Below are 15,562 nucleotides of genomic sequence, written 5' to 3'. Positions count from 1 at the left end.
ATAGTTAGAACAACTGAATTATATTATATGATCAAATTAATATAATTAAGTTGATTCAACTTAATTAAGCTTTTAGAGGACAAATCAAGTTGATTGTGCTAAACTAATTGAGTTCTTCTCACTATAAAAGTCTCACAATATTTACTCAAAAACAACTTGAGTTGAAATTACTTAAAAAATTAAGGTAACAATTTGCATGGATCTTTTTAAGTTATAGTAACTTACTGCACTTCTGTCTGAATAAAAGCACACAGCAATTTAAATTTTCTGAAAGCATTGTTTATTTTAAAGCAATGGCAACTGGTCCAGTTGTGCAATGAATGAATGTAGAGATCCGTCTGAATTGGTCATTTATCTGTATAAAAAGAAAGGCACAATGTTAGAAAAATTTACCTCAAGACAAACAACAAAATGAACAAAATCTACGTGGTTGGCAGGGATTGACACAGAATATTTCTCAAACTTCAAAAATAAATAAATGTTGGCCTACCTATTAGGCCTATGTTCAGGTTAAGCTAAGAATGTCAAATGGCCCACAAACCTTCATAAATAGTGACAATGTTAGGCTTAACTAGGACGACCAAATATGATCCTCAAACACGTGCAGTGTTAGAACTAGCAATGCTAAAATGTTAAGTGCTGAATGCAGCTGTCACTGTGAAGTTTGAAGACACCAGACAGCTAAATTTACCTTTACTAACTCCAAATTATCAAAGGGCAGGCTGCAGGTAACATTGAAGACGCCAGCTACCAAAGTCATCTTTTCAAATGGTTTAATTACCGTGCAAGCAGCAGCTAGCTTGGAAGACACGATAGCTACTGTCTGTAGATAGCTAAAATCCATCTTTTCAAATATTCAAATTAGCAAAAGGGCAAGCTGTAGCGTTAATTTCATTTGTAGTGTCACGTGACAAAGATTTTGATGCACTGTGTGCCGTTGTTTGATAGCTGTTGCTTTTAAAACAAACACAAAAAATAGTAGGCTAGACTACTTTGCAAGTACCTTTGATGTTCGATGCAGGCTATTTGTACAGGATCCTGTGCCATAATTTCTATTACTTCTCAGGCGTGGTCTGGAAGGTCCTGAATGTTCAGTCGTGTTATCAGCTTTATAAGTTTGGTCCACGAGATTTACAAGTTTCAGTAACTTAATACTTTCTATTGTTAGGTGAAAGCAAGACTGTGTGTTGAAAATCCATATATTAATAAGTTGAGACAGCTTTCTTTCTTTTTTAGTATGACAAACTCCTTAAAATAAGTTGTCAACTCACCTATACATGTACAAGTAGCAAACTTAATTTTTTTATGTCGAAAATGTTCTTCATTTTAAGTTTTATCTACTAACCTCATGAATCATTTTTTAGAGTGTAAGCTTGATAAAAATGTTTTTTAAAAGAACAGACAGTCCAGTCCTATAACGTTATTATCCTTTGGGTGCCTGACTGGGTATATAATAACTAACTCAGCAATCACTGTGTTTTACTCACGCAGCCCTCTGTTCATATTATCTTGTTTACTGAGCAGGTTGTCTGTCATTTTCAGCTAAATCAATGGAAACGGAGCTTTGAGGTCAAATTGATTTGACTTTTGAAAATACCTTTCTACTCCTTTGTGGGCTCCTGGTATGTTGGTGAGCGCACCAATCATAAATGCCCAGGATGATCATGTGTTCAAGATCTGCTGATCCAAGTGTGGTGCATGATGTTTATGTGAGTGAACGTGAGAGTGAATGTGAGGACAAATAAGTGGAGAGAGAGAGAGAGAAGTCGAGAGGGAGAGAAAGAGAGGGGGAATGGAAAGAGAGGTAAAGGGAGGGGTAGAGAGAGAGAGGGATGGAGAAAGTGGGAGAAAGAGAGGAATGGTCTACTGCATCCTCTCATTAGGTGCCAGCAGCTGACTGGCACTGAGGCACTCTCTCCAAAATGTGCCAGACACCCCCTCAGCTGCCAGCAGTGGTACCTTCCAGACACCCACACAAAGCTGAGGCCCTCCGCTGAGACTGTTCCTCTTTTCAGCCGCACAGGGGGGGTCTGCTCGGCTGCTGGGTAAATATTGATGCTGAGGCTCGATGTGGGAGAGAGTGGTAATGTGTGTCTGTGTGTGCGCGCTTTTGTGTGTGTGTGTGTGTGTGTGTGTGTGTGTGTGTGTTTGTGTTTGTGTGTGTGGGGGGGGGGGGGGGTGGGAGCGGTGATATATGACAGAAGAGAAAGAGGAAAAGGAGCATGAAAAGCCAGCAAGGCTTTGCACATGTCTCCGAGCCAAAGTGTCTGCTGAAGGAGATGAGATGAGATGACCTGTGCTTGAGCCTGCCAGCTGGGCAAGCCTTAATGGGCCATGACCAGAGTAATATCCCCGTCTGATGACGGAGGACAGGTGAAAGAGAGAGGGATGAGGGAGGAGAGAGGACAGGAAAGGGTAGAGAAGGGGCCCATAAACGGAATTTAAGACAGACATAAGAGAGGAAAGGGAGAGAGGTTACTGATGAAAGAGAGAGGGAGAGAGAGAGAGTAATGGAGTTGAACAGAAGTGGAGAAGTACACAGGGGATGCACAACAGCAGGCAGAGAGGGGAGATGGGGTGGTGGGGGGATGAAAGAGGTACTAGTGGGGAAAACTAAATGAAGGGAAGTGGGGAAACTGCAGGAGAGAGGGGTGGTTGAAGGAAGGAAGGAAGGAAGGAATGAAGGAAGAGAGAGAGAAAAAGAGCGAGGGGAAAGAGAATGTGTCAGTTCTTACCTCTATAATCCACAGGGGTCCTGTTCCCCAGGGACGGGTGGGTTTTGCCACAGCAGAAAATAGCAACCGTTTTTACATGGTCTACTTAACCATGACTGCCCCGAGATGACAACAGATTAGCCCGTTTCCCTAATCACCTCATGGCTCACGGTGGGGGTCGCCCCCCCCCCAAGAATAGCAGGAGGGGGTCACCAAACCAAGCGGCCTTGAGCGCAGCTTCTGGCCAAAAACTTTCTCTGTGTACCCCCCATTGCTTCTGAAACTCTCAGCGCTCCCAGCTGAAAGCCAGACACTAGTAATTAACTGGAGGCGCCATTAATCAGGACCATGGACAGCGACTGAAGCCTTCTTTACATGGGGACTAGGAGTTGGAGGTTCTGCAGGATGTGAGCCCTGGGAGCCCACATTGTATGACAGAGAGAGAGAGAGATAGAGAGAGAGAGGGAGAGAGAAAGAGAGAGAAAGAGATAGAGAGAGAGAGAGAGAGAGAGAGAGAGATGAACAATATGGGGTCGAGAGGGTATATATATCTTAGTTCCCATTCATCTCTATATTTTTCTCTTTCTCTCTTCCTCTTTTCTATCACACCGGCTGCTCAGGGGTTGAGGCATGACAGATGGCAACTGCCAGTGGTTGTATTTGCAGATGCAGACGGGGGCTCTGCAGAGAGCACAACATACAAACAACCTCCACTGACCCATTCTACAAGGACCCTCCCCATACCAGGTCTCAAGGAATAGTATATATAATATAATATATATGAATAGTCCAATTTTATGTCCCCGGAAGACAACAACGCTACCGCTGAAGGTGACCAGTATGTTCAATTCACAGCTGAAATTAAGCTGAAACTTGACTTCCCCCATTAGGGCCATACTCCTGTGGGGCTGAGCGTCTCATCAAACATCTGTGCCCATAGCGCCGCAGACACACACCATTACATAATGACACCATTTACTCGTAATGATTACATGGCATGATAAACAAATGACTCGATGCCAATCATGCCATAAAAGGCAAAGAGACCGATGTATGTGCAAAGTGTGTGTTCACTTACCCATGTAGCAGATGTTTTTTTTAAATATAAAGTGATATACAAGTACAAGAAGATGAATGCCAGAGAAACTATTGAATACCCTGTGAAATAAAGATACCAATAAAACCAGCCAGTGTTCCCACATGTCGTGTAACAGCATACATAAATCCACCGTATATTTCTATACATTATGAGCAGTAACTAAAGGTCAACCCTATGATATATATCTCTCTTTGACTTTGATCTCCCAGCATCTCTGGCCTGTTTGTGCATTTTACGGCACTATCTTTACTTAATTTAAAGCGCATCCTATTGATTTCCCTGCATTAAATGTGTGGATAGTGGTGATGAAGAGAAAGAGGAGTGAGAAGGAGAAAGAGGGAGAGAGAATGAGAGAGGAAGTGTTCATCCAATCAGTGGGGTCTTCAGTGCGGGGGTCATCCATCCTCGATCACTGACCTGGCTTTGCTTTCTGATGATAAACATCTACCGCCCTCTGCCATTATTAGCTCACTACTCCTCTCAATCATTTGCGTGCCATCTCTCCCTCTCTCTCTCTTTCTCTCTCTCTCTCTCTCTCTCTCTCTCTCTCTCTCTCTCTCTGACTCTGTCTTTTTGTCTCTCGCTTTTTTCACTCTCTTTGACTCCCTCTATGTGCTCTGTCCATACTGGCTATCTCTTAAAAACATGGACATTGTATGTAACGCCTTCTCTGTTTCACTTTCTCTTTCTCTGTCTCACACTCTTTTTGTCTTTCTCACAACCTCCCTAAACACACACACACACACACACACTCTAACCCCCTCTTCGGTATTCATACAATCTCAGCGAGGTCCCCTCAGAGCCCTAGACATCTCCGTGTCCAAAGGCATGGCCGGTAATTGAATTTACTGTAGAGATGGCAACAACCCAGATTGATTCAGAGAGAAAGAGAGAGAGGGGGGGGGTGGAGGGAGAGAAAAAGAGAGAGGGAGGCAGGGGAGAAAAGAGTGAAGAGCATGAAGTGGGGTCAGTGTAGCAATTAAATTACCAATGCATATAGTCAGTTCAGTGTGACAACCACAATCAACATGGTGCAACAACCGGTTGAAGAGTGTGTATAGCAAGAGGCATGTATGCGTATGTAAAACATAGACAGGGCTCCTGTGTGTGTGTGTGTTTGTGTGTTTGTGTGTGTGTGTGTGTGTGTGTGTGTGTGTGTGTGTGTGTGTGTGTGTGTGTGTGTGTGTGTGTGTGTGTGTGTGTGTGCGTGTGTATCTGCATGGTCAGAGATGAGGAAAAAGCCCCCGTCTCTCATCTGCTCCCCATTACCAGGGGTGAAATTGCATGCTTGTGTTGTGGAGGGGGGGGGGTGAGACTAATTAACGGCAGTCCTTCAGGGATTAACGCCAGAGCACTGATGGGAGGCAGTGAGCTTGGATAGATGGGGGAAGGGCAAAACAAAGAGAGAAAGAGAGAGAGGGGGACAAGGTAGGCTATTGTTGCTAAGTGATTGTTCTTTGTGTTACAGGTATTTTCTCATTTCCATTCACACATTGTGCTGTCAAAAGTCTTATTTAAAGTCATTTATGTGCAGTCTTAAATTGTGTGTTGCATCCAGTGCAGTACAGCACTAATGAGAGAACATGAACTACACGAACATTACACAAAATCTTCATCATCATCATTATCACCACCATCATCATCATCCTCATTTCAACATCTCTCAGTATTCATGCTCACTGTCATCTTGCCATCATCACCTCTGTTTTCCTCCCCTCCGGCATCTCTTGTCCACGGCCACGGCAGCCCAGGTGGCCTCTGTGTGAATCTGTCCCCACTACACAACACCTGCCAGGATGAATCACCCACAATCAGCCCTGCAGCAGTCACATGCTAACACAAGGGCTGACCACGATGAGCCCATTCTCTTTCTCTCTCTCTCTCTCTCTCTCTCTCTCTCACACACTCACACACACACACACACACACACACTCTCAAGCACCCGCACACACATAGACACACACATTGACATAAGCAGACACGCACACACACACACACATAGATACACACTCACACACTGACACTCAAGTACTAGGGTCAAAGGTTAAGGACCACGTTGAACTCAAGAGTGTCAATCCATTACTAAAGCTGAAAATGAACTATGTCCTCGGCTGAGCTCTCTGCATATCCACTGTCCATATACCACCACCCATGATAATCTCTACAGGTCATACCAGGCTTGACCTAACATCTAGGCTTTATATCATTACTGTAAGAGTAGGCAATGTATTATCAATACATGCAACTGTCCTTGTAGGTTTTCTGAAACTCACATTTTCAGAATATATGGAACATTTGATTAAACACTCACATCCGAAAACCACCCTTCCTCTTCCTTCAGGATCTTTCATCCATTTATCTGTATTACATCCTCTATGTAACAATAAAATGTGTTTCACTGTCCCTATGATTTGTCACATTCAATAAAGCACCATAAAGCCAACTATGTCATTAAAAAATATATAGCATACTATTTCATTAAAGGAATGGGGTGACACTGTAGCCTATGCAAAGCAAATAGAGTTGTAGCTTTCTAGCCCACACCATCTCAGAGAGTTTTGACATTTGCATTTGACCTATACTCTTGGGTTTTAAAGGTCAGTGTCTAAATGTCTTACAACATGTGCCACATCACGTCAAAAACAATGGAATCATTTGGAATCCAAACAAGTATGCGTTATTTCTAGCTAATCATCTACCAGTCGAGTTCTGCTACTGGCTGTAAATTCTACGTCTTAAAGCAGCGTTTCTCAAACTGTGGGTCGCGACCCACTACTGGGTCGTGGAGACATGCCAGGTGGGGCGCGAACTGACGTGAAAAACAGGATTTTTTAAAATTTATTTTTTTATCTGTAGCCTGGGTCCAGGTAGCACCCGATGCGCAATGGATGCACTGTGTTATTCACAGGGAAGCGCTCGTGTCAAGGCAGCTTAGTTAGTCCCGACCTACATGAGATTTTGAACGTTATTGTGAGAGTGGTGAATTTCATCAAAACCCGGCCCTTAAAAGCGTGTCTATTCTCCTTTGAGATTTCTGAGCGAAATCGCTGAAACGTCTGATTGGGAGCCACTCTTGTGATCCCATGTATTAAACAGTAGGCCTACATCACATCCCTACAAAGTTTATTTAAAAAATATTTCCCAACTAGCAGTGCTCAGTATGACTGGATTATGGATCCATTTAATGCAACATGTTGGTATTTCATTGAATATATTGTACAATGCTGTAAAATGGCCTATGCTTCCTAATATGTTGCTGGAAAACAGAAATATGTGTGTTATGTATTTATTTATTATTATATCTGCAGCACCAGCTGATTTTAACTCTGTTGAAGAGGATATATTTAGAACTTGTCATTATTTCAATAAATTTGACAATTTTAAGCTTGACCTACCACTTTCTTAGAGCGATGAGGGACAGGTGGGGCTCGAGAATGCCCCCTTGATCAAAGTGGGGAATGAAAGAAAAAGTTTGAGAACCACTGTCTTAAAGAATCCAGGCTCCAGGCTTATGTTGTTCAAAAGTAGTGCCATTGTGTCATCATGTTATATTGCAAATTATTATCATATTAAAGTAGTAAACCATTATAGATTAAAAAAAAAATAGTATGAATGGGTCTGCATATATGCTGTTGTTCCTACTTTTGTTGTTTCTCTGAGGAGTTTCCTGATCACTTTTGGCCATCTCCGAGGATCCCACCTCTGGTCGGTCCCTCCCCACGAGCCTGCCTAACATGGAGCGGGACACGGGCCGTTGAGCCCTGAGAGCCAGCAGCTGTCGAGGAGGCATAATATCTCCCGTGTGTTGCCCTGTAACTCAATCAGTTAGAGCGCCCAGAGCCCAGAAAGCAGTGATATTTGGATCCCACTGAGAGTGCGTTGAGCCGGGGAGAAAGGGAGAGAGGTAGAGAGGGAGGGAGGTTGATGTGTGGGGGGTTCTCTTTTCACGTCCCCATGTCTTGTCGCTGCCTCACGGAGCAGAGCTCTTCATTAAAGCAGACGGGGGTTGGATGTTCACGTGAACTGGCCTGCACTAGAGTTGTTAAAGGATGGGCTGTACTGGTGGGGGGAGTCTAATGGTGTTTACAGTGGTTGAGCTCCAAATCTGCCTGAGCCCCAAAGTATGCAAACATGCATTATCATTGGTCAGAGCATGACATGACCATCACATTGTATGGATTCAAACCACCTACCTAAATCTTGGAAAAGACCACACAAAATGGCCACTGACTCTGGTTAGGACCCATCACTGATCTACCCAGACTGCTCCTAGTGTCAGTTACTACCAGCTAATGCTAAAGGTCTCACTTCATTTTAAGCGTCATTATTAGCTAAAGGTCTCGCTTCACTGCAGGTACAATACACTATAAGCAATGAAAAGTGCTGTCCACACTGCTAATGCCACACACTTTTTTTGTCATATTCAGTGAACTGTAGGTTGAATTGAAGGTCCTCTAGTTGTCCATTCTCTCTGTGTGTGTACTCGACAAACTTTGTTGTTTGGACAGTTATGGCTGAGCAAATGGGAAACTAACACATTTTGTAAATAGGAAACAAACATGCATATTTATTGCATAAATGACTAAGGATGCTCATTGTCATTGAACGGTGAAACCAATCAGAAGTGTCATTTGTGAAAGTGTCAGTGAATAGAAGAGGAGGGGGATGTCACATATTTGTCGGAGATGTGGAGTACTGCCACTCCACATGCTTTTGGCTCCATCTCCACACCTGGCGTCAGGCCAGCACACCTCAAGTTTGGCCCTATGGCGAGAGAGCCGCGGCTGGGGAGGTGAGAGCGGAGAGAGGGGCTGCTGGCAGCCGCCGCTGGTAATCCGTTAATTTACAAGCACCAATCACCGCCAGCCAGAGCAGTGGAGGAGAACTAATCCATTGAGCGCAGACACTCATGGTAGAACTGTCCATGGGATGTGGCTTCACATGGCCTGTCTCAGCCACCACACACACACACACACACACACACATGCAACATACACGCACACACACACACACACACGGCGAACCAGCACACTGGCACACCAAAGGGCTCAACTTCTTCTTGCTGCTACTGCTGCTGTTGTCACAATCAAGCCTCACTACAGTTCGGTCAAGCAACAGCCATGGGTGGTATTTTCAGTGGACAAACACAGAGAAAGAGAGACAGAGAGAGAGAGAGGAAGAGAGAGAGACCGAGACAGAGACAGAGAGACAGAGAGACAGAGACAGAGAAAGAGAGAGATTTGGATTCTTGGCTTTACACAGTATCACTGGCTTGTAATACTGTAGCCTAAGAGAAGTCGAATGGGGCGAGACAACTAAAATCCTCTCTGTGCTTTTGGATGTTTTAAGCTCCAGCTGTTTGACTCATATGTTAAGTTTTGATGGCACTCTGTGGTAAAGGAGATCAATCTGCTCACGGTCCACCTATAGCGTAAACTACGGGAGGACAACACGCTCCCCACCACCATAGATCATAGAGGAATCACGCACCATCTTTGGTTATTTATGACCCTTTAATGTGAATGAAAGAGCTCTGTGCCGAGACGCAGCAAGAGATTAGACGCCGTAATGAGCCACGGGATGCGTGTTTTTGCACTGCGTGACAGGTTAGGAGAGGAAGACAGAAAGATAGAGAGAGACAGAAAGAGAGAGAGAGAGAGAGAGAGAGAGAGAGAGAGAGAGAGAGAGAGAGAGAGAGAGCACATTGCAGCACACCGACCAGCCCCAGGAGGGATGTGTTCTATGCTAGAATCTGACGGCAACAGTCAAGCTCATTACTGTCAATTTCTAAGGGAAGCCACCAACCAACGGGAATTCACAGTGCCTACGCATCACAGCCAAAGAGGAAGAGAGGAGGGGAAGTCATTGCACTCTGACTCCTCGCCTGAATGTGATTTTACTCGGCAGCTTACGGACGCCTGAGTAACATTACCGCTAATTACCACGTTTAGGAACGCCTGTTTCTTCCTCTGATTCTATATAAACATGCATAATCCCATCGCACTTACAGTACACACACACACACACATACACACACAGCCACACATGAAATGTGTGTACACTCACACACTCCACTCACACACACACACACACACACACACACACACACACACACACAAACATCAGGGCTCAGAGCTATGTGTAATTGTGTGGTGGTGCAGGAGATGAGGAGTAAGTGCAGGCTTAAGTCATCATTTCATATGAGTCATTTTTCCCAGAAGAACAGAGAACGGGGAGTGCATAGTCGGGCCTGTGAATCGTGTGAAAAGGTGATGTGAGATTTGTGTCTGTGTGTGTGTGTGTGTGTGTGTGTGTGTGTGTGTGTGTGTGTGTGTGTGTGTGTGTGTGTGTGTATGTGTGTGTGTGTGTGTGTGCATATATGTATGCCTAATCACCTTTCTCACATCTCTGAACACATCTGTATGTTTGCTTGTTTATGAATCTGTATGTATCTTTGCTTGAGTCTTAAACAGTCTTATTAGGCTAAATAAATTTGATTCTGCACCCCAATGCAAAAAACTCACTTTAACACTGATGAAGTCTGGAATAGTTTCAGTATTGGAATTAATTCTTAATAGAGCCTTGTGGTTGTATAAGAGGTAAGAGTTTGCAGAAAGAAAGAAGGAATTTAATTCACTTAAACATGTCAAATTGAACACCTTATTTCATCCGGTGAGGAGAGAATGTTGTGCAGAGTCAATTATGTTATTTAGGATAGTGCCGGTTGGATCCCTTTTATTGGCTGGCTGTCTAGACACCATTTCTATGTCTTTCCAGGCCAAAGAGGCTCATTGCACCCCCTATGGACAGGTATGCCTCACTGTGTGCCAAATAGGATGGCTGGGATTTTGGAACCTTCTATATACCAGCCTCTGTGTGTAGATTACCCCAATAATCTACCTCAGAAGCATTCGCACCTGCCCCTGTTTGCTTTCTCACCCTCTCTCACTTCCTCCCTTACAACAACATGCACCTGCAAACACCAACACACACTGTGTCTTCCACAGTGTAGCACTACCTTTCTCTTCCCTTGTTGCAGTCTCTCTGTGTCCCCTCAGTTCCAGTCTCAGTGGTATTTTGCCAGGGGACTCTAACCTTTCCCCTCTCCTTTACGCTCATTGTCCTGTGGACACTGTGGCCTTCACTCTCAGTGGACTACCTCTGTGTGAATGAAAGAGTGAGTGAGTCTCTCTCTCCCTCTCTCTCTCTCTCTCTCTCTCTCTCTCTCTCTCTTTGCATGTGTTTGTGTGTGTGAAAAAGAGAGAGAGAGAAGGTGGAAAAATGAAGAGTGGCTCACTGATCGTATTTTAAAGTGCAGCTGAATCACTGACAGAAGCTCTGAGTAACTGAGCGACTGGCAGAGACGATAAGTGGAGGAGTGAAAGATGGATGGATGGATGGATGGATGGATGGATGGATGGATGGACAGAATAGGGTGAAAAGAAGAGGAATGCAGTGTTCTGACCACCAGCCCAACCAGCTACACAGGTACTGTCACAGCCACAGTGTACCCCACACTGCCACAGCCGACCCTTGGGACAGAACAAGCCCTTTTGCTTTTGTCTTACAATGCCCATTCCACCGCATTTAGCTTCAGACAAAACACGGTGCACTTGCCGCTACCTCGTAAAAGGGCACAGGTGTCCGTACTCGGCTCTTGGCTGTAAAGGGACCATCTGCTTCTGGCCCTCACTCCTCAGGGGCCTGGCTACAATTGCATCGCCCGAGCCCGAGCACCTGAACGGATAGCGAACCATTAAGCAAACAAAAGGAAATACGGCAAGTGTGGCTGCCAGAGAGACACTCGAGCTCCTGACATGGAAAGCTGTTCTTCCTGACAGAAACATATTTATGATTCACTGTAGCAGACGGCAGCCTGCAATTAACTTCGGAGCGATATGACAATTCACAAGACTTGGCAAACTGAGTATGTTGGGCAGAAAATGGACATATGACAGATAGATACAGGATATTAGTTATTTGAGTAGTGAGTCTGATGGACTGGTCTTCAATTGGAAGGCCCAAATAATTACAGCAAATTGAGGCTTTTGTTTTATGGTCCTAAAGCTATTAATGTCAGACTTCTGGACATGATACTACAGGTATGCAGGCTAAGCATCGTCTTTCCACTTGTTTTCATGTTCCTCTCTTGTTGTTGTGCACCGCTGGGAAGGGCCATGGTCAAGCTTGTAAAGTCAATTGGAGAAACAATGCAAACCACAAACCAACACAAACCAACAGATCAATGTGAAGGTCTTCTAAAGACACCATCCAGCAGTTTAAAGCATGAAGAGGCTTTTGCTCCTAACATAACACACATTTTGTTGCAATTTCCCGGTATGTTCTTGAGATGAAAAAGACAAACAGCACAAAGATAAAAAGCCTCTGCATTTTCAATCAATAGTACTGTGTTGGTCTTTTCCTTAATGTCCATTTATTTATGCGTAGATCTATTTACTGTTTATTTATTCTGTTTGTCAATTAATTACTTAGTCAAGACAATGACTACCAAGTGTGGTTGGGAGTTATGTGGGAAGTAATGACCTCTGGGAGATGACAGGGCAAACTATACTAGACAGTGGAGGGAAGCATTGTAGTGTATTATTAGATTTACTTGGGCCAAGGGATCACTAACATATCCATTACCAATTAAGATGTGCCTAAAATAAAGTGCCTAAATTTGTAGAGGTTCCAATAAGCATGAGTATATATATATATATATATATATATATATATATATATATATATATATATATGTGTGTGTGTGTGTGTGTGTGTGTGTGTGTGTGTGTGTGTGTGTGTGTTTTCAATAACAACGGTAACAAAGTCTTTGTAACAATGTATTGCTTCACTAGATTTTAACGGATTTCTGTTGCTACAGTGTTTATCATATAGCTTTTCGATTCGTATAGTAGCAAATAGACTATTAGACTGTACGAGTAAGGATGTTACATCACCTCTTTACCTCCCCACTCCACACACTACACCACACACACACAAACGCTCCCGCGCCCATAAGCGAGCGCGCGCGTGGGCAATTCATGACGGGTGAGGTTTCGCAGACATTTCAGGATATCTTATACTCATACGTAACGAAACACAAGGGCCGGACAAACACACACACACACACACACACACACACACACACACACAAGATGTCTTTCAATCTCGCTCTCTTGCTGCACGGTCCCTTGTCATTTGTTTTGTGATCAGTTTGACAAAACTGGTCGATAAAGTAACTAATTGCCATTGTTCAGGATATTGCAACTGATCCAAAATGTTGAGATAAAATCGTTACGACTCAATGACTCGAAAGAGAACAAAGGCATAAAATCAACATAGTATTCGCCATTCACTTCATAAACCACTTCCTCAATGGCCAAGATGCTCTTACAATAACCGATCATAAATAGTCTCATATTTCAGTAAGTATTCAGAATTCAGGTAAGCAGACTTGTATTTGTTTGCGTTGATAGTCATACAATTCAGGTATCTTAACACTGGTAATTGGTGTCTAGGCTACAACTTGAAAAACAAGTTTGGGATTTTTGTTATAGATGGGTGCATAACTTCTGACATGGCACAATGAGATTAATAACCCGTTTAAAAGAAAAAGCAGATGATATAACATGATATTATCACAAAAAATATGTCTTTCAACGTTTATGACATAACATAAATTATTGTTTTTTTTCTTTTTAAACTTACCCCTTGTGACATCAAATAGATTTGGAGAGAATGGCTAAATGACGATACGGTTGGTTTTCATAAGCACCTAAGGAGAAAAACAAATCATGCTCCAATCAAAGTAATACGTCAGTGCACTGTTATCAAAATATCACGGAGATTCATGATGCAACAAAGTGCTCAAGAACATTGGAAGTTTTCACAATTATCTCCTAATGACTTTTCCCTCGGTTGCAATCAACTGTACGTCGGTGAGAGCTACTGTGGCCATATAGCGCCTTCGCCGCAGCCAAGGTTGCAAGTCTCTTGAGTCTTGGACAACCACACTAACAGGTTAGCTTGCGTTCGCTCTAATGGAGTGATAGTCCTTGAATTAAGCTATGGGAAAATCCAAGTTAACCATGCACAAGTAGCAGTGAATAGTAGAAAGAAGCATTTACTGTACCTCCGTTCTGCAATTTCACTGTAAAATCCACGTTTCTTTCTCTCCTTGATGTCAGTAGTTGAGTTTGTTAAAAACGAATCCTCTCCACTTCCGCAGGTAAGTATTTCGAAAATATCCACACTTTTGTGGTGAGTAAGATGTGTACCCCAAAACAAATATGTAATTGTGTGCAGTGATAACGTTTCACATCGTTGAAGCTATATCAGCACATCATGCATCGTTTTGCATGGAGCCTGTGGAGGTCTTCGCTCACTTTGGGTGGGTATGCGAGGCGCACACATAATCAAAACGCTCGGTAATCCACAGTGCCGACAAAATGATAAAAACGGCTTCTAATCCGAGAACAGTCTTTGTCGGTGCAAAATTCCCCGTTCATATTTCGGACGATAACTTCTCGGCGCTCTGCGGCTTCAAGACCTACCTGGTCCTCCGCGGCGTGGTCACAGTGCTCTAGCAGGTGAATTCACATCTTCTCTTACCACCTCAGTGGCACATCAAAAACTCTATCCGAAAGCTATACGCGAGTGCACACAGACTGTCGCGCCCGCGCCCGCGCCTGACGCAGAGGGTGTTCGAAGTCGTTTCCACTCGTTTACCTGCACCTGACAAGACGGTTACTTTAGACTGAATCACTCCGTGTCACAAGAAACCGCTCCCTCCTTAAGTCATAAGTGTACAATTGTCACTGATTCGGCGCCCGACACTCCCAGTTTTTTCGAGAGGCATCTCTTAAGGGGCTAAGCTAGAGAGTTGGTTTGGTGGAGACTGGAGGGAGAGCAGCTGGAGAGATTATTTGCGCTATTACCGCATTATACATATTGCCTGCCGTCTATCTGCATCGGTGGATCCGGATCTTAGTTGAAACTACAGCGACGGTATGCGCGGGGAAAGAATCCCGCACTCATAGAATAACCAATAAAAATGAAGCGACGTAAAAAAGCTACCCTGTGTGCAGTTTGTCACAGGCAGATGAATGGGTACTGAAACTAATAAGATGCATAGCCTGATGATATGATGATGACTGCTGTATATATACTTATAATAGGGACATCCTGAAATATCTCATCATTGCCATATTTTAAGGGACAGATAGGCTAACCAAACACATTGGCACGCAAATACACATACACACACACACACACACACACACACAGACACACACCGCTCACAGAGAGTGAGTTTTAAACTGAGAGAAAAAAACTTCACTCCTTCTGTCATAGAAACTTAAGAAACATAAGGGGAGAGAAATGTTCTGAACATGTTAAGTGAGTTCATGTTGGAATCGTGATCAATTAATTTCACCAATGAGTTTACCACGCAATTTTCCCGAGCATAAATTAAGGCGCGTTCAGGACGCACCTTCGATATTTTAGAAGCTTCTTAAATATATTAAAGAGTCTTTAATAAAGAACATACGTTTGGCCATACCAGAATATGCTTTCAAACAAAACATTTGCCACTCTGTGAACTGCGTTAAGCACCACGGATAGCGATAACTGTCCAAGGTACTGAACTCACACATTAACGCCTCGAGAGTGCAAGTCGACGGGCGATACATTTCCATTCAGTTGAGGAGTCGCTAGCCATATATCAGACTTAGCACAATTCTTCCGTGTT

At 43.6% G+C, this 15,562-nt stretch overlaps 1 protein-coding gene across 2 annotated transcripts in view; it reads right to left on the bottom strand.

Moving 5' to 3' along the window:
- Positions 1 to 14,781, bottom strand: part of LOC125295565 (voltage-dependent T-type calcium channel subunit alpha-1I-like) — a 171,731-nt gene extending 156,950 nt beyond the window's left edge. For both annotated transcript variants that reach the window (XM_048244882.1, XM_048244883.1), the window contains exons 1-2: positions 13,946 to 14,781; positions 13,522 to 13,588 (exon numbers count right to left, since the gene is read on the bottom strand). The gene's annotated coding sequence lies outside the window, so the exon portion shown is untranslated. The remainder of the gene's footprint in view (positions 1 to 13,521; positions 13,589 to 13,945) is intronic.
- Between the last annotated feature and the right edge of the window lie 781 nt (positions 14,782 to 15,562).

Source organism: Alosa alosa, chromosome 6 (genome assembly GCF_017589495.1).
Source record: "Alosa alosa isolate M-15738 ecotype Scorff River chromosome 6, AALO_Geno_1.1, whole genome shotgun sequence".
Classification (NCBI taxonomy): Eukaryota; Metazoa; Chordata; class Actinopteri; order Clupeiformes; family Clupeidae; genus Alosa; species Alosa alosa.
This window is presented reverse-complemented; position numbering and strand designations above follow the sequence as displayed.